Below are 20,913 nucleotides of genomic sequence, written 5' to 3' on the forward strand. Positions count from 1 at the left end.
TTAGGACTTTTCATGACAATGAGACACTCTGCTCCTGGCAGCACCAATCTACTTCAAGAGGAAGATGGGCATCGAAGAGGCTCGTTATGGAGTTTGATAGCCATTTGGGCAAGAAACTGCTCTTGCCTGGACTATTGCATAAACTGGACACAGAGAACCCGCAGAGAGAGGACTACTGAACTTGCCTAAGGTGAGATGATCTTTCGGGGTTCCTGATTCATGAAAGAGTCTGCGAGACATTCTGCAGGACACAACAGATAGTGACTGAACTGACTTTGAATTTTCCTGCTTTATGGAAATGTCTGCTGGATACCATGGGCCTGAAGGCTGAAGATGGATGCCCCAACGGTACAGAGGAACTTTGGGTGACTGTCCAGGCAGCAAGATGTCTCTGTCATTTCTAGAGTTTTAAAAGTTGCTTTTTTTCTTGTTTGCTTAGGTAGTATTGTATCTTTCTGGAGTCTTTGATGGAGTTAAGAATAGTTAGTTATAGTTATAGTTTTCCTTAGTTATGATAAAGATTATTGTAACTTTTACTTGATAACTGTTTTGTTATATGTAATTTTGCTATGTTAAAGTTAAAGCCTTTTTTTTGTTTAAACCGAAAAAGGGGAAATGATGGAGGAAGGTCATTGGCTAATAAAGGAACTGCCCTGGCCCATTTTATTGGTTAGAGGATAGGTGGGAGGAGAAAACAGGACAGAACACTGGGAGGAAGAGGAAGTGAGACCAGAGACTCCACAGCTCTCTCGGGAGCAGACGCCTGAGAGAGAGATGCCATGCCCCGCTCCCGGGATGAAGCTCCGACCCAGGATGGACTAGACTAGAATCTCCCCGGTAAGCGCACCTTGGGGTGCCATACACAGATGATTAGAAATGGGTTAAATTAATATGTGAGAATTAGCCTAGAAGAGAATGGGCCAAGCAGTGATTAAAAGAATACAGTTTGTGTGTTGTTATTTCGGAGCATAAGCTAGCCATGTGGGCGGCCGGGTGTGGGGGACGCAGCTCTGCCGCCCCATATTACTACAGAGAACAGAACACCACAAGCAAGACGGAATAATGGTTTAATGACAAATAGAACTCCACAAACAACATGGAATGATTTAAAAGAAGGTGGCAAAGTGCATATGCCAAAACGGGAAGCATACGAAGAACCCTAAACGTTCTAAGAAAAGCAGTGTATCAGAGACTTAGACAAAAGAATCGCTTGAGAGCAGAAGCTTAAGGTTACCCTCTTGGTGTCCTTATTAAGACAACTTTCAGAAACAGAATGCAAGGTATCAAAGAGATAAGCAACCTCTCATCTGCCTGTCCCCCCACCCTCCAGAAGCACAGAGACATCCTGACACTAAAACCATAGAAGAAGCTGGGGAAGTGGACCGGCTAATGGAATACTTGCCTAGCATGCACAATACCTTGGATCCAATCCTAGGCACAGTGCGCATCCTGAAATCTTAGCACAAGACGTAGAGGCAGAAGAATCACAAATTCAAGGTTATCCTCAGCTACTGACGGGTTGAAGTTCCATCTTGGCTACTGAGACCTTATCTCAAAACTAAACAAAACAAAAACAGAAAGGAGAGAAACAATGCTGCCTTTGAAATGATGGGAAAACCTTTCTTTTGCAGCATGTGATAATATTTGAACTCTGCTATTTCACCATCCTGACTGCTGCCCATTTCTCTCTTCCATTTACAAACTTCTGCCAGCCGGCTGACCCCCATCCAGGGGCCTGAAAACTGACATGCTATAATTGGCGCTCCAGTCCAGAGCCTGCAGCCTAACTCCCCATCCATATGATCAATATGTCACAGAAAAGTCCCATTCGGATAACTTTCCAGATCCTACAACTCAGTTTTGTCCAACCTTCCTCACCCCTCCCCTTCTGCCCTTTCCCCTGATCCCATGCTCCCAATTTACTCAGAAGACCTTGTCTTTTTCTACTTCCCATGTAAATTAGATGCATGTATGCCTCACTTAAGGTCCTCTTTGTTGTCTGGGTTCTCTGGAATTGTGAACTGTAGGGTGTTTTTTTTTTTCTATTTGTCTAAAACCCACTTATGGGTGAGTACATGTTGTATTTGTCTTTCTGGGTCTGGGTTACCTCACTCAATATGATGTTTTCTAGGTCCATCCATTTGCCTGCAAATTTCAAGATCTCGTTATTTTTTCTGTCGTGTAGTACTCCATTCTTCAGCCAAAGGGGCATCTAGGTTGTTTCCAGGTTCTAGCTATGACAAACAATGTTGCTATGAACAAAGTTGAGCACATGTCCTTATGGTATGATTGAGCATTCTTTGAATTTATACCCAAAAGTGGTATTGTTGAGTCTTGAGGTAGATCGTTGGTTTAATTTTAATTAATTCATATACATATATAATATGTATCATTTTCTAAATTTCATATTAAATTTTTATGCTGCCTTTTTTTTTGAGACTCTTACTCTGTGTAACTCAAGCTTGCCTGCCTCGAAGTTGCCTTTCACATCCTGATGCTACTTTCCAAGTTCTGGTATCACAGATATTTGCTATCATACCAAACTTTTTTTTTCTAAAGTGAACTAATTCCTGTAACTCTTGTTCCCAAGTCAGGATAATTCTATATACCTATCTTACTTGGAACAAGGATCTTCCAAGTGAGGTATACCAACCTCAACAGAATATAAATTGTTTTTCTGTTGCCTTACCTTACAAGTGATCAACTATGTTATTTTAATAATGTATATAATATATTGTTATATTTTTATAAAATACAGATATAAATATTTATACATTAGTATATGTTCAATTATATATATATCCATGAAAAACCTTGTAGAAACCACTCCCCTAGATTAGTCAACAAACTCACATATTCCAAAATATTGCAATGTGGAGTACACCCAGGAACAATGGACCAGAAGATAGTGAAGCTTTATGAAAAGGGTGCAGGCCTCACATTCAGTAGAGCATGGTTGACTGAGTCCATCACAGTCTTGCCTGCTTGGTTAGTATTGTAGTCCATAGGATTCACAGCTGGGCAAGACCACTGACGTCCCACTCTGCCTACCCAGCCTGCATAGCACCTTTCAGCACTGTGAAAGATAGCCAGAGGAAGACGTGTCCATCCCAGCTCTAGCCTCGTTTCTTGGTTTCTCTGTATCTTACAGCTAAGGAATGTGGTGTCTTAAGTAATAGAATCTCATCATCTGGGAATCCATGCCAGGTATTATAAACCAGTTCAGAAACCCATGGCATAGAGGCTAACTGCCAAAGAAAAATTTTAAAAACTCAATTTCATTCCTTATAATTAAGGACTTATTTAATTATCTCCATGAAAAGAATGGTTTCCATGTATCTCTGCCATAAGAATATAGCTACTTGATTCACAAATAGAGTTCATGTTTGTTTCATCCTTCTTTGAGACAGAGATATCCTTCTCCAGCCCTGTGCTTATAGGCAGAAATTAATAACATTATACTATGTAAGCATTTTATTCTTGTAATTCAAATCAAATAAACTTAAAACTAAAGCATCAAAAAAAAGAAAAGGGTGCAGTACATTCACTGAGTGCTCTAGTCTAGCTTTCAAAAATTCTAGAGTAGGCATAATCCAAAATACACTGTATGAAATTTTATGTGGTAGAACTGCACACACAATTAACTTGGCAGTTCATGATCAATATCCAAACTCTACACTACTAATTACATTCAGAATTAACTATTCCATTAATATTTTCCTCTGCAGGTTAATAGTAAAATTTAGAGTGATTTTTTTTTCACTGCTTCTAAGCAAGAAATAATTATTTCACACTTACAGGATAATAGGACCCTCAACACATCAAAAATATTTAATAATGAGTTAATTTTGAAAATTAAACTAATAGACACTAGGTATGCTCAAAGTAATAATCATGAGACATTTTTACACAGAAGGCTTTCTAATCAAGCTGCAGTTTTTGTCATGTGGATGGGCTTTTAGTTATTTGTCCCACAAATTAGTATAATGAATGCTAGTCATTGGTATTTATTTAAATTTCAAAACTTTATTTTTATGAATTTGAATTTTCTATGTGAATGGGGTCAGAAGAAAAGGAAGAGTGCCTGAGAAGTACTTTTGTCTCCATAACCAATAACAACTTGATGCTTTATATTCAAGAGAAAACCACAAGGTTATCAGTTATCTAAAACTACAGGCCAATTCTGGATGTTGTTTCTAACAACACAAATTAAAGGTTCCTTTTCACAAGATTGGTCTGATCTCCTAGACATCTGACATGGGAATTTCGCATATCCCAGCATTTGGTTTGGATTCCAGAAATCTTTCTTGATAAAATTTTGATTCTATGGCTATCCAAGGAAACATTTCCAGACTCACTGTAAAGATAAAATAAAAACTGGGTGAAAGATGTTTTATGGATGCTGAGATGCTTTGGAAACCCTTGTTGTAGACAAAAGAAAGCCATGTGAGACCATCTGATGTTCCACATGACTCACTTGTGCATTCTACTCTTCTTAAAGATAGTGTTTGCATTTCAGAAAAAAAAAAAAACCCTCACAGTTCTTGTTTTAAAAGTCGTTTCTACAAGCATCTATTTTGAAGAGCAAAGTGGACTTAAAATCTAGAATATCAAAGTTATGCTTGCTGTAAGAATTTAAATAATAAAGATTTATTCAACCAGGAAGTGGCAGTACATGCCTTTAATCCCAGTGCCTGGGAGGCAGAGGCAGGTAGCTCTCTGTGAGTTAGAGGCCAGCCTGGTCTACAAAGAGAGTTCCAGGACAGCCAGGGCTACACAGAGAAACCCTGTTTTGAAAAAACAAAAAATTTAAAAATATTTATTTAACCTATAAGTATATTTTAATAAAATGTAGACCTCAGTCAAGAAATTTAGGATCTGATTACATGGAACACATAGTCAGGAATAATAGCTTTCCCATATTATAAATAGTGATGTCACCAGCACAAAAGAACCCAAACATTTTTATAAGTTTTAATCACCTTTATCAGCCACCATTGGAATAAACAATACTTAAAGGTCCCAGCTGTGTACTGTGTTCTTAAGAGATCTTTCTTAACTACAAGTGACAGTTGTTCCTGAATTTATGGTACTTTTACCAGGCACTGTTTGCTAATTGCAAATCAGATTTCCAAACTGATCAACCACACTGTATCTAATTTGAGTAGTAAAAAATATAGCTGTGTGAGAAAGACTGCTACTGAAGAAAAATAAACCGTTATCTGGAACTTGGGAATCCTTGTTTTGTAAACATATATTATGAACTACCATACTGTAGCCTATATGATGCTATACTATTTCCTTCTCTCGAAACACTAGGAGGTATTTCTTTTAATTCAAAATGAAACTGGAAAGGAGGAATGAATTGGATTACAGTACAATTTCTCAACATTTAATTATTTTAACTGGATCTATGCTTTAAAATGAATTACCCATCATTGTCGATAAAGTCTTGGCTAACTGGAGTAGCGCTGTAACCCTTCTCCAGAGCAGAGCCAGCAGAACTGTAACAACAAATGAAACCCTCTCCTGCAGGAGCAGAGTTGCTACACTTGCATTGGGGAAACCTTTCCCTGGAGCAGAACTGTAAGCTGTTATGCTCACGGTTGGCTCTGTGGTATTCCTTGACTTCCGACTGCCCTTTCCTCAGATACCTTTCCATCTGAGCTGCAATGCTTACATTCACCATCCTATCTTCTAAGAGCCTTAGTATAGGGGCAGAAGCTAAACAACACCCTAAGTGACATCAGCCACATTGGTTCCACAAGGGTAGAGGACGTTGTCCACCGGATCCCAGCCGAAATCATCCTCAAAGAAGCCATAGTGTTGTAGACTGCTGCACAGAATGGGGACATGGAGGAGTGGGGAAGGGCATGGTGTGTCGGGAAGATAGGAGGCGCAGCACGCAGTCGCAGCGGAGAGGCGCTGCAATCAGGAATAGGCTTTGGGAGACCAGCGCAGCATCAGACGCAAGCGGCGGGGAAGGGCACACAATAACAAGAGCAGATTGCACCACTACAATTAAATCAAAGAGGTAGGCCTTTTGTTGGAGAGGTCACTGGCAAACAGGGAGCCTGGTAATGATCCTGAAGACCCTTCAGAGGGGTGAGAGGGTTCTTGGCCTGCTGTAGGAACCAGGAAACAGCGAGGGCAGTTGGTAAGTGGAACCCTTGGCCAGCAGGGAAACCTGATCCAGTTTTAAAAGACCCATTAGATTGGATCAATAGGAAGAGATGGGCAGACGCCAAGGCAAGAATTCACCCAATAATCTGAAAAACAACATGAAAACACCGGAACCCAATGATCTTACAACAGAAGTATTTGAACACCCTAACACAGAAGAAGTGGAATAAATTGACTTTGTGAAAGCAATAGAGTCCCTTAAACAACATGTAAAAAATGCCCTTATAGATATGGGTGAGAAGTACAACAAAAAGTTTGAAGAAATGAGTAAATACGTACATGATACCCTGGGAAACCAAGGAAAAACGATCAAACAGGTAATGGAATAAGTTCAAGAATTAAAAACTGAAATGAAGGCAAGGAAAAAAACACAAACTGAGGACCAGCTGGTTATGGAAAATCTAGGTCAACGAGCAGAGTCTACAGAAACAAGCATAAACAATAGAATACAAGAGATAGAAGAAAGAATCTCAGATTCTGAGGACACCATAGAGAAAATAAACACACAGATCAAAGAAAACAGCAAAGCCAACAAATTCTCAACACAAAACATTCAGGAAATATGGGACACAATAAAAAGACCAAACCTAAGAATAATAGGAATAGAAGAAGAAGAGTCACAGCTCAAAGGCCCAGGAAATATTTTTAACAAAATTATGGAAGAAAGCTTTCCCAACATAAAGAAAGATATTCATTTAAATATTCAAGAAGCATACAGAACACCAAACAGACTGGATCAAAGAAAAACATCTCCTCGCCATATAATGATCAAAACACAAAATATACAGGTTAAAGAAAGAATATTAAGAGCTGCAAAGGAAAAAGGGCAAGTAACTTATAAAGGTAAACCGAACAGACTTACACCTGACTTCTCTATGGAAACCATGAAAGCCAGAAGGTCCTGGATAGATGTACTGCAGAAGCTAAGAGACCATGGATGCAAACCCAAGCTACTATACCCAGCCAAGCTATCGTTCACTATCAATGGAGAAAACAAGACATTCCAGGATAAGAACAAATTTAAACAATACGTAGCCACAAATCCAGCCCTACAGAAAGTAATAGAAGGAAAATCGCAACCCAAGAAATACAACATTGCCAACACTGCCTACAATAACTCAGGCATCTAGCGACCCTTCACCAGCACATCTCAAAGAAGGGAGACACACAAACTCTACTACCAAAAACAATAAGAATAACCGGAGTAAACAACCACTGGTCATTAATATCACTTAATATTAATGGGCTCAATTCAGCTATAAAAAGGCACAGGCTAAGAGATTGGATACAAAAACAGGATCCAATAGTCTGCTGTTTGCAAGAAACACATCTCAACCACAAAGACAGACATCTACTCAGAGTAAAGGGTTGGGAAAAGGTGTTTCAAGAAAACGGTCCTGCCGGGCGGTGGTGGCGCACGCCTTTAATCCCAGCACTCGGGAGGCAGAGGCAGGTGGATCTCTGTGAGTTCGAGACCAGCCTGGTCTACAAGAGCTAGTTCCAGGACAGGCTCCAAAACCACAGAGAAACCCTGTCTCGAAAAACAAAACAAAAAAAAAAAAAAGAAAAAAGAAAAGAAAACAGTCCTAAGAAAAAAGCAGGTGTGGCCATACTAATTTCAAACAAAACTGACTTCAAACTAAAATCAATCAGAAGAGATCGAGATGGACACTTTATACTCATAACAGGAACAATTCATCAGGATGACGTCTCAATCCTGAATATCTACGCCCCTAATATAAAAGCACCCACTTATGTAAAAGAAATATTACTAGAACTCAAGGCAGACATCAAACCACACACACTAGTAGTAGGAGACTTCAACACACCTCTCTCTCTCCAAGGGACAGGTCAATCAGACAGAAACCTAATAGAGAATTAAGAGAATTAATGGAGGTAATGAAGCAAATGGACTTAACAGAAATCTATAGAACATTCCACCCAAATAGGAAAGAACATACCTTCTTCTCTGCAGCTCATGGAACCTTCTCGAAAATTGACCACATACTCGGAAACAAAGGAAACCTCCACAGATACAAAAAAATATCAGTGTCCACCTGTGTCTTATCTGATCACCACGGATTAAAGTTAGAAGGCAACAACAATGCTACCCAAAAAAAGCCGACAAACTCATGGAAACTGAACAGTCAACTACTGAACCACACCTGGGTCAAGGAAGAAATTAAGAAAGAAATTAAAGTCTTTCTTGAATTCAATGAAAATAAAGACTCAACATACTCAAACCTATGGGACACTATGAAAGCAGTGCAAAGAGAAATGTTCATAGCACTAAGTGGCCACTTAACGAAAACAGAGAATGCATACATTGGGGACTTAACAACACACCTGAAAGCTCTAGAAAAAAAGAAGCAGACGCACCCAGGAGAAGTAGAAGACTGGAAATAATAAAACTGAGGGTGGAAATCAACAAAATATAAACACAGAAAACAGTCCAAAGAATCAATGAAACAAAAAGTTGGTTCTTGGAGAAAATCAACAAGATCGACAAACCCCTATCCAAACTAATTAAATGACAGAGAGAGAACATGCAAATAAGAAAGATCAGAAATGAAAAGGGGGACATAACCACAGACACAGAAGAAATTCAGAGAATCATTAGATCTTACAACAAAAGCCTGTATGCCACAAAACTGGAAAATACAAAAGAAATGGACATTTTTTTTAAATAAGTACCATATACCAAAGCTAAACCAAGACCAGGTGAATGTTCTAAATAGACCTGTTAGTCGAGAAGAATTAGAAACGGTTATCAAAAATCTCCCTTCGAAAAAAAGCCCAGGACCAGATGGTTTCAATGCACAATTCTAGCAGAACTTCCAAGAAGAACTAATACCTATACTCCTTAATGTATTTCACAATATAGAAACAGAAGAGTCATTGCTAAATTCCTTTTATGAAGCTACAGTTACCCTGATACCAAAACGACACAAAGACCCAACCAAGAAAGAGACTTACAGGCCTATCTCACTCATGAATATCGACGCAAAAATTCTCAATAAAATACTGGCAAACCGAATCCAAGAACACATTAGAAAAATTATCCATTATGATCAAGTAGGCTTCATCCCAGAGATGCAGGGCTGGTTCAACACATGAAAATCTATCAATGTAATCCACCATATAAATAAACTAAAAGAAAAAAACCGTATGATCATTTCATTAGATGCTGAAAAAGCATTCGACAAAATTCAACACCCCTTTATGATAAAAGTCTTGGAGAGATTAGGGATACAAGGGTCATACCTAAATATAATAAAAGCTATTTACAGCAAGCCGACAGCTAACGTTAAATTAAACGGAGAAAAACTCAAAGCCATCCCACTAAAATCAGGAACACGACAAGGATGTCCACTCTCTCCATACCTCTTCAATATAGTGCTTGAAGTTCTAGCAATAGCAATAAGACAACATAAGGGGATCAAGGGGATTTGTATTGGAAAGGAAGAAGTTAAACTTTCGTTATTTGCAGACGATATGAGAGCATACATAAGCGACCCCAAAAACTCTACCAAAGAACTCCTACAGCTGATAAACACCTTTAGTAATGTGGCAGGATACAAGATCAACTCCAAAAAATCAGTTGCCTTCCTATACACTAAGGATAAGGAAGCAGAGAGGGAAATCAGAGAAGCATCACCTTTCAAGATAGCCACAAATAGCATAAAATATCTTGGGGTAACTCTGACCAAGGAAGTGAAAGATCTATTTGACAAGAACTTTAAGTCTTTGAAGAAAGAAATTGAAGAGGACACCAGAAAATGGAAGGACCTCCCTTGCTCTTGAATTGGGAGGATCAACATAGTAAAAATGGCAATTCTACCAAAAGCAGTCTATAGATTCAATGAAATCCCCATCAAAATCCCATCAAAATTCTTCAGATTTGGAGAAGACAATGATCAACTTTATATGGAAAACAAAAAAACACAGGATAGCCAAAACAATCTTATACAATAAAGGATTGTCTGGAGGCATTACCATCCCTGACTTCAAACTCTATTACAGAGCTACAGTGTTAAAAACAGCTTGGTATTGGCATAAAAACAGAGAAGTCGACCAACGGAATCGAATAGAAGACCCTGACTTTAACCCACAAACCTATGAACACCTGATTTTCGATAAAGGAGCTAAAAGTATACAATGGAAAAAAGAGAGCATCTTCAAAAAATTGTGCTGGCAAAACTGGATGTCAATCTGTAGAAGAATGAAAATAGATCCATATCTATCACCATGCACAAAACTCAAGTCCAAATGGATTAAAGACCTCAATATCAGTCCGAACACACTGAACCTGATAGAAGAGAAAGTGGGAAGTACTCTACAACACATGGGCACAGGAGACCACTTCCTACATATAACTCCAGCAGCACAGACATTAAGGGCCTCATTGAATAAATGGGACCTCCTGAGACTGAGAAGCTTCTGTAAAGCAAAGGACACTGTCACTAAGACAAAAAGGCAACCCACTTACTGGGAGAAGATCTTCACCAACCTCGCAACTGACAAAGGTCTGATCTCCAAAATATATAAAGAACTCAAGAAACTAGACCGTAAAAGGCTAATCAACCCAATTATAAAATGGGGCACTGAGCTGAACAGAGAATTCTCAACAGAAGAACTTCAAATGGCCAAAAGACACTTAAGGTCATGCTCAACTTCCTTAGCGATCAGGGAAATGCAAATCAAGACAACTTTAAGATACCATCTTACAACTGTCAGAATGGCTAAAATAAAAAACACCAATGATAGCCTTTGCTGGAGAGGTTGTGGAGAAAGGGGTACACTCACCCACTGCTGGTGGGAATGCAAACTTGTGCAACCACTCTGGAAAGCAGTGTGGTGGTTTCTCAGGAAATTCGGGATCAACCTACCCCTGTATCCAGCAATACCACTCTTGGGAATATACCCAAGAGAGGCCCTATCATACAACAAAAGTATATGCTCAGCTATGTTCATAGCAGCATTGTTTGTAATAGCCAGAACCTGGAAACAACCTAGATGCCCTTCAATGGAAGAATGGATGAAGAAAGTATGGAATATATACATATTAGAATATTACTCAGCAGTAAAAAACAAGGACTTCTTGAATTTTGTGTACAAATGGATGGAAATAGAAAACACTATCCTGAGTGAGGTAAGCCAGACCCAAAAAGAGGAACATGGGATGTACTCACTCATATCTGGTTTCTAGCCATAAATAAAGGACATTGAGCTTATAATTCGCGATCCTAGAGAAGCAAAATAAGAAGGTCAATCCAAAGACAAACATATAGGCATACTCCTGAATATTAACCTTCATCAGGCGATGAAAGGAGACAGAGACAGAGACCCACATTGGAGCAACGGACAGAAATTTCAAGGTCCAAATCAGGAGCAGAAGGAGAGGGAGCATGAGCAAGGAACTCAGGACAGCGAGGAGTACACCCACACACTGAGACAATGGGGATGTTCTATCAGGAATTCACAAAGGCCAGCTGGCCTGGGTCTGAAAAAGCATGGGATAAAACCAGACTTGCTGAACATAGCGGACAATGAGGACTACTGAGAACTCAAGAACAATGGCAATGGGTTTTTGATCCTACTGCACGTACTGGCTTTGGGGGAGCCTAGGCAGTTTGGATGCTCACCTTACTAGACCTGGATGGAGGTGGGCGGTCCTTGGACTTCCCACAGGTCAGGGAACCCTGATAGCTCTATGGGCTGACAAGGGAGGGGGATTTGTTCGGGGGAGGGGGAGGGAAATGGGAGGTGGTGGCGGGGAGGAGGCAGAAATCCTTAATAAATAAATAAATTTTTAAAAAAAAGTCTTGGCTAACTTATTTATATTCTTATAACCTCATCTGTGAAACTGAGTAAGATAACTTCTATTTCAAAAGACAGGAATTTTCCCATAGTCAAAAAAAAAATCCTGCCTTTTGACAAAAGGGTTGACTCAGAAATAGAAATGACTCTACTGAACAAAGAGATACCTGTGCCCTACCTCAGCAGTGGCTCAGGGACATAGCCAGGCTCAGACATGACAGCTATGATCTGGAAGGTTAAATCCTAAACACAAGAACGGCAACCTTAACACAGATTTCTGTTGCCCTCGCCTGCAGCAACGGCAGAACAAAGTTTGATGTGAGTTTTCAGTGTGAAGCAATGCTTTCCTGCTGTTCTGGCTTGTAAAATTTAACAATACTTCATGAGCAAGGAAACCACAGGAAGAAAGGAAGCTGGTTTTTCTTTTACATGGACACCATGAAGACTCAAAGTTGAAATTCCTCTATGGTACCATCTTTACCCCTCCCAAGAATTCAGGGCTATCACATGGATTTTAGATATATGTATTTCTTTATTTTTTATATGTTTTATATATTAGATATGTAAATATATTTTACATTATATATATTTTAGTCCATTAATGTAGCAGGAACCCTTTGCCTCAATGCCCTTCCATCGACCTGACTTACCCTAAACTGTATTCCGATGAAAAATGTATTGTACAATTTTAACCTCTACAAAACCTGTTCTAAATGTGTCATAATTGCATATCTCATACTTTAAATTTCCCTCAACCTCTTTATTAGTCCATAATCTCATTACATGCAAAAGGCAGTTTCACTAGTTGCCGAGATGCATAGACAATCCCCCATCCAAAATTCATACAGTGATGGGTGTCATTTGATTCTTCATTAGAGAGGAAAAGCTAGCCTATTTCTGAGGCAGCCAGATTAGTGAAGCTCAAGCGGTTTCCTTTTTGCCTTTATTTGTGGATAAGCTGGCTATATCCTGACAGACTGCACACATGAAAAGACTCCAAAGATAGCAAAGCCGAAATTGAATTTTCTGGTAGTGGGTGGAGGTACGTGGATGGGAAGCTCATTTTTATTACAAGAGTGCAGACTGACTAACTATAGCGGGTATAGCAGATGCTACTGATGCACCCCAGACTCCATTTACTAGATGGATGCTCCTATCTGCTAGCTGATATGAGTGTCAGCTGCAAAAGAGTCATATTTGAATATTTGTCAGAGCCATTTTGTGGAATCAAAGCCTCTCTCGTCTCAACTTACACTGTGTACCCTATCTCTCTCAGTGATATGGAAGCATAACTCCCTTATCTCAAGATGGACCAGTTCCTTCATGCCTTTCTGTTTCAAAGTTTCCTTGATCTCAGACTAAGGCTAGACTCTAGCTGAACTATGTTTCTGCCTAGATTCTTTGGCTGTATGCTCTTATGTACATATAGGTTTCACCTAAAGTACTCCTTCAGTAAACCATTTTCATAAAAATCCTCATCTCAGATTTTACTTCTCAGGAGTCCTGCTAAACTTACTGGAAACCGATTTGTTCCATTTCTGTATATGTTCTCCAGTTTCGTATTCTCAATCAATCCAACTCTGTTTTCTTTACTCATATAGTTTATGCCAGCATTTCACTGAGTTTGTTTTCCCCCAACCCTGAGCCCATTAGAAATAATGGGGTTTGGAGTGAGAGAGGTTTTCATCTTGTTAAAATGAAAATGCTCCTACACACACACACACACACACACACACACACACACACACACGGATGTATGCACACACATGCACAAACAAGGAGAAAAAAGAGCTGTTATGAGTCTCTTGAGCAGATGGGACCTTTGTCCCGCAAAACAATAGTAACTCAATGCTGATGGTCATATGATACACTTGGCAAGCTGGGTCTCACCCAGGTTCCCAGCCTCCCTATTCCTTCTACACTAGTAGGAGGGAAAAGATGGCTATAAATAACTCATTGATAATCTTGTAGACACTGAGGAATATCCCAGCTGCAGATAGTATGAAAACATATACCCCCATGTATGTTGGCTGCATGTAACCCCAGTCCACCCTCTGATACATGAAAACTTCTTCCTTTATCCTGCCTTCTTAAGTCACCAAAGCCAATCATTTCTGCTGTCGTCACTGCCCTGACCTTTAGAAGACAAGAATGGAATGAGGAAGAGGTTACGTTCTCATGGGCCCTACTGATCAACAATGAAGCACTCCAAACTTAAAACCTGTGTGATTGCCCTCCACCCCCATGCCAGTGGTCTCCAATCAGTACTTCCCTCACATCAAACCGCAGGGATCAGAATTAGGATGGGTTTCCTCTGCTTCTTCCTGTTTCTTCCTAGGCCACAGTCATATAGCCCGCCAAAGAACAGAACTGTTGCCTGGTCAAAAATCTCTATCTGTAAGAGCCAGAAGTGGTGGATGAGTACAAGGAAATGTTTTCCGGATACAGCAGGGAAGCTGCATATTAATAACTCACAGGAGTTGAGGCAGCATCCACAAGACCTACGAAAACCCAAACCAGGAAAAACCACTCATGGAGAAGAAGTGGGCATGAAATCCCCACTCTTAGTTTAGGAGCTATTGGTAACTGATAGCTTCTGGCAGGGGGGTTCAGTTTTCTTTAAGAGCATAAACACTGGTAAATTGAGCATGTTCCTTTGGAAAACCACATATCCAAGAAAATCTTGGGCAGCACAAATTGGCCTATGTGGGTTTTTCAAAAAGACAACACCAAGTTGGATGTGGCATGTGGAGGAGGTGACAGAAGGTGTGAACATAATCTAAACACATTGAATGAAATTCTCAAAGAACAAAAACAACAGCCAAAAGGAACCTCTGTCTGGACAAGGTTTCAATACGTGTGTGTGTGTGTGTGTGTGTGTGTGTGTGTGTGTGTGTGTGTGTGTGTGTGTGTTGTATGTGTGTATTAGACACATTATTCTGCCATACAAAAAAAATCATGTCAATAAATGGATAGAACTGAGGGTCTTTAGTTGCCACGAATAGAAATAAGATGGATGCAACTGAAAATTAAGCAAAATAAACCAGTCTCGGAAAGATAGATATTGCATGTTTTCTTGCAAATGCGGTGCCCAAAAGAAAAATCCTGAATGGAGGAAGCATATTAAGAAAGAAGGAGATTGGGAAAGGAGTAAAAGAGGGTGCTATGTAAGTACTCTAGCACTGAGCTATATTCCCAGGCCTTTAAAGTTCACCTTTGATAAAACATAATATTATGAGGGAAATATGGTGATATATAGGAGGAGAGAATCTTAAGCAGAAAGGCAAACATATATAAAGGCCCTATGGAGGGTTTGTGGCCAATTTGGCCCAGGTATATCAAGGAAGTTAGGATGATTAGAAAAAGGAAAGATGAGGCATAAGTGTTATAAGTCTGACTACGGCAGACTCTTGTCAGTTGTAGTGAGGATATTTGTATTTATTTTAAACAATTTAGGAAGGGGGTTGGAGTTTACAATAGTGTTAAAATGTCTAGAAGCATTCAAAATATACAGTAGGTTATCAAAGTGACAAGAATGACTGCTCTATTCTCATCAATCTTGACAACAGCAAGTCAACAGAAAAAGAAATCTTACATCAAAGCATTTGAATTTTGGGGATTGTACCTAGGTGTACCTAGGTCTCATGCTAGCAGGCAAGCACTCAACCACCGAAACTCAGTGGTTAATAAATTAAATTATAAAGTAAATTATAGCTCAGGACTTAGTAAATTAAACCAGTCATTCTTAAAATTTCAAACTGTTAATAAAAAGAAGAGGGAAAGCTTCGTTTATGTAGTAAAGAATTATATGTAATTAAGTGATTCATTATTGGTTAAATTAAATTAGATATAAAAAAAGATCCTTAACCTGATAAAGAATACATGAAGCTCTCTGACATGGTAGATTTATCACTCCCCTGTGGGCTACCAGGACAAGTTGTTTCCACTCATTGATATTATTTATGAATATTACTTTTTGTGTGATACCAGTAAACAAGTAAAAATAACCTTGAAAATGATGTATGTTCCGTTAAGGGATAAAACAAAGGAGAAAAACGAGGAGGCTCTCAAAGAAGTCATGGTCAAACAAAGAAAAATAAAGATAAGGAAGCATGAATATTAGAAGGGAAGAAACGGCCAATTTATAAAAAATCTTAAGGTTTCATCCTATTTTGGATTTGGCATGTATAAATTGGAATTATGTGTTTTGTTGGCAATTTATTTCTAAAAGTAGAACACGGAGAGAGACTATCAACTAATGACAACTCAGGTTTAGAAAAGTTTTTATACCTTTTTAATATATGAAAATAATTTCTACTTCTGATTTTCTATTTTTTAAGAAACATTTTCAAAGTTTGTATGAGTATGTGTTAGTATTTAGTTGCATTGTCTCGACATAAAATCATTTTGTCATTTCTGTATAATGGTATGCTAAAAACAAAACCAATCTTGCCTATTTATTTATTTGTTTGTTTTTTCCATTCAAAAATTTACACTTCCTCCCCTCCTCCCATTCCCTTCCAGCTCCCACACTCACCCTCCTTCCTCCCCCTCCCTGTGGGAACTCCAAGGCCCTCCCCCCTACATCCAGGCCTAGGAAGCTGTGCATCCATATAGACTAGGTCCCAAAAAGCCAGTACATGCAGTAGAAACAAGTCCCAGTGCCTTTATCAATGGTTTCTCAGTCAGCCCCCACTGTCAGCACATTCAGAGAGTCCGGTTTGATCACATGCTCATTCGGACCCGGTCCAGCTGGATTTGATGAGCTCCCATTAGATCAGTCACACTGTCTCAGTGGGTGGACCAACCCCTCGTGGTCCTGACTTCCTTGCTCATCTTCTCCCTCCTCTGCTCTTCAACTGGACCTTGGGAGCTCAGCCCGTTCCTCTGATTAGGGTCTCTGTCTCTATCTCCATCAGTCGCCAGACGAAGATTCTATGGTGATATTCGAGATAATCATCAGTGTGAAGTGGGGCAAGGCCAGTTCAGGCACTCTCTCCTCTGCTGCCCAAGGACCTAGCTGGGGACATCCCCGTGGACTCCTGGAATCCCCTCTAGAGCCAAGTCTCTTGCCAACCCTAAAATGGCTCCCTTAATGTAGATATCTTCCCTGCTCCTATATCCGCCCTTCCTCCATCTCCACCCTCCCACTCCCCGAAGCTCTCCCTAGTCTTTCACCTTCTCCCTTCTCTTTCCCCCTCTCCCCTTCCCCCATCCCCCCTCCCACCCCTACCAAAGTGTGGAATATATACACATTAGAGTACTACTCAGCGGTTAAAAAAAAAACAAAAAAAAACAAAAAAAAACAATGACATCTTGAATTTTGCATGCAAATGGATGGAAAGAGAAAACACTATCCTGAGTGAGATTACCCAGACCCAAAAAGATGAATATGGTATGTACTCACTCATTAGTGGACTCTAGTCATAAACAAAGGACATTGAGCCTATAGTTCACAAGCCTAGAGAAGCCAAATAACAAGGTGAACCCAAAGAAAAACATATATAGATCCTCCTGGAAATTGAAAGCAAACAAGATCGCTGGGCAAATCTTGCCTTTTTATAATCGAGGTGCTTGTCCAGAATGTCTCTTGATGGAAATTGAATTTCTCAATCAAATATTTTGATTGAACATTTGGAATTCATAAAGGATGAATTTAGAAAGAATATAAATTTACACTCAGACTTATCCATATACTTGAAAATCACTGCATCTTTGTCCTGTTTAAAATTTATTCCTGTTTTAGTAACAATAAAAATAAAATTTCAGGGCTGGAGAGATGGCTCAACCGTTAAGAATACTAACTGTTCTTCCAGAGGACCCAGGGTTCAATTCCCAGTACCCACATGGCAGCTCACAACCATCTGTAATTCCAGTTCCAGGGAACCCAACACCCTCACACAGACATACATTCAGGCAAAATACCAATGTACCTAAATACAAGTAAAGAAATTATAAAACAATAAAATTTCAAAAACAGAAAGGAGGAAACATTTAATATAAAACTACACAAACCACAGTGTCACCTAAGAACTATTGGAATTATTAAGATATCAAAAACTCGGCAAGCAGAAAATAAATATACAGTAGTAGAATATTTTCCCCTAAATATCAGGTTTCCTATCAGAAACTATAATTCTAGAAATAGTGGTTGGGCTGGAGAGATGAGCCAAGGGTGAAAAGTATTTGCTGAACTTGCAGAGGACCAAGTTCCGCTCCCAACACCCGTGTCCAGTCACTCATCACTGCTGCAACTCCATCTTTAGGGAATTCAGCCTCCTCTATGGCCTTCACAGACACCCATATACTTGTGGCATACACACACAGACACACATACATCTAAAAAAAAGTCATTTTTAAAGAAGTGGTGTTTTTACCATGAAGATGACTAATAATTTAGAGAAATTAGCAAATAATGTAAATTAGATAGCTGGACATGTGTGAAAGAGAAAAGGTAACGTGAAAATGAACAGTCGCTCACGTGCATGTTCCTAGGGAGGAAGTCTTGATTTCACAATAACCAAGTTCCACAAGTGAATCTGCAGACCTACTGCTATTATAATACAGAGATCAATGCCTATTCCTGTTATGATCTCTGCTTCATTTGAACTTGATCAATACGAATAAATGTACTTATTAAAATGTGCTTTAAAAGAAAAACAGAAATTGTTAGCTGTGGCTGGGAATAGCAAAGCTGCAAGATTCTTTCTTCCTATATATCTTCTGTATTTCTTATTGTTTGATTTAGTTTTCCTTTCATGCTGGGAGGTTAAATCAGGACTTTAAACATGCTTAGTAATACTATTACTAGGCAAAAGAGAATTTTTTTTTTCATTTTTGGTTTTTCAAGATACGGTTTTCTCTGTCTAGCCCTTTCTGTTCTGGAACTCACTCTGTAGACCAGGCTGGCCTCAAATTCAGAAATCCTCCTGCCTCTGCCTCTGCCTCCTGAGTACTGGGATTATAGGTGTGAGCCACCATCATCCGGCTGACAAAAGAGATTCTTAAATCTCAACGAATACACAAACTATTGTTAGGCCATTCTATTAGCATTTAATATCAGAGAGATGGATTGCAGACCCCTTGAAAAACTGTCAGGATCAAGAACCTCTAATTCCACCTCCTAAAATCACTTTAGATCCACACACAATCAAAAACAAAACCTTTAGGATGAATATAACTCAGATGGACCACAGCTAAGAATCAACACCTAATCGAAGTTAATCAGTGTGACCACTCGACATTGTAGTTCGGGTCTCGACATATATTTGGCTAATGGAGCGCCAAAGTAGATGAGGACTGGCAGTTACTCTGCAGCAAAACTAGGATCCTACTGGTTGCTTGAAGTAAAGGGAGCCAGAGGGGAGAGGTCCGTCAGACTGTAACTTTCAGATCAGGTAGTAGTAGTACATGGAATATTAAAGAAAATATTCACTACGACACTGTGTGAAAGGATATACATCAAGCCAATTTAACAACTGCTTTCCCCAACAATCAATTTTGTATTCCTTGAAATATTCAGCTCCAGAAGCAGATGGGAAGAGAGCAATCTCTTCCATGCATTGCTGAGTTACCCCTAAGAGAGGAACGGTAAGTGGCTAAAGGCACTCACCCATGTCACCATTTTGATGACCTGTCCATGGATATTTTGGGAGTAAGCAACCGACTCAGATGACTGCGTGCAGGGAATAACATATAGGGCTCAGGAGTGTAGGAGGGGGTCTTGGGACAACAGCTTCTATGCTTCTTACCAGGGCAAGAAGGAGTTTACAATCCTGCATCCTTCACACGATTACTTTTCTTAGCCCCGAAACTCTTCTTTCCATCTAAAGATGAATCACTGAGCAGGAACCTAACCCATGGACAGGTGTTCGGAATTGTCATGGTTACAGGACAGTCACACAGCAGAAAGCAACAGCATGATAATGTTAAATAAATGTATTTCTCTAACTGGACAAGAGGAGATCATTTATTTACTCAGCATAAAAGCTATACCAGAAGAAAAGTAGGATATTAGTTATCAAAAATAAATAAGACAGGGCAACTGAATGCATCTTCACAGATCAATTACAGATGATATAGAAATATGTTGATATCATCAAGAAAATACATTTTAGATGCTCAGATGCCTAGCACGCTTAGAAACCTATTTCCCAGATGGGCGGTGGTGGCGCATGCCTTTAATCCCAGCACTCAAGAGGCAGAGGCAGGTGGATATCTGTGAGTTCGAGGCCAGCCTGGTCTACAAGAGCTAGTTCCAGGACAGGAACCAAAAAGCTACAGAAACCCTGTCTCGAAAAATCCAAAAAAAAAAGAAAGAAAGAAAGAAAGAAAGAAAGAAAGAAAGAAAGAAAGAAAGAAAGAAAGAAAGAAAGAAAGAAAGAAAGAAAAGAAAAGAAACCTATTTCCCACTTGGCCATTAGAATTCATTTTCTGTGTGATAAAAATTAGTCAAAATTAACGTGAGAGAAATTCTGGTTTTAAACAAAACGTTTCTGCCAGGTTTTGATACTATTTCCCACACTTAGTTCTTGTCTTATTGTATCTTCTTCCTGTAAGAATAAAGCTGTAGTCATGGTTTTTTTAAACAAAGGAGTCTTCCAGAAGTACAGATCTCACCTCCAATCCTTGTCTCCTCTCTGATACTCACCCCTTATCTAAACAGGAGCAGAAACTCAACCACAAGGGGAATAGTGGGAACTGGGCAGGGACTGGAGGATGGGGAATGGAGGGGAAAGCTTGGAGTAATGGGAGGGGGCAGTGAAAAATGTCAACAATTCTCCCAGAAGCTGCAGCTCCTCCCCAGTAACTAGAGAGAGCAAATTCATAATAGGGAGAAGGGGCTGCTTTTAGCCTGATGTTACAAAGGCAATGAATGATTGACAGGACCTGATGTGGTGAGATAAGGCA

The sequence above is a fragment of the Microtus oregoni genome, unplaced genomic scaffold (assembly GCF_018167655.1).
Source record: "Microtus oregoni isolate MIOR12 unplaced genomic scaffold, Mior012 000050F_002, whole genome shotgun sequence".
NCBI lineage: Eukaryota > Metazoa > Chordata > Mammalia > Rodentia > Cricetidae > Microtus > Microtus oregoni.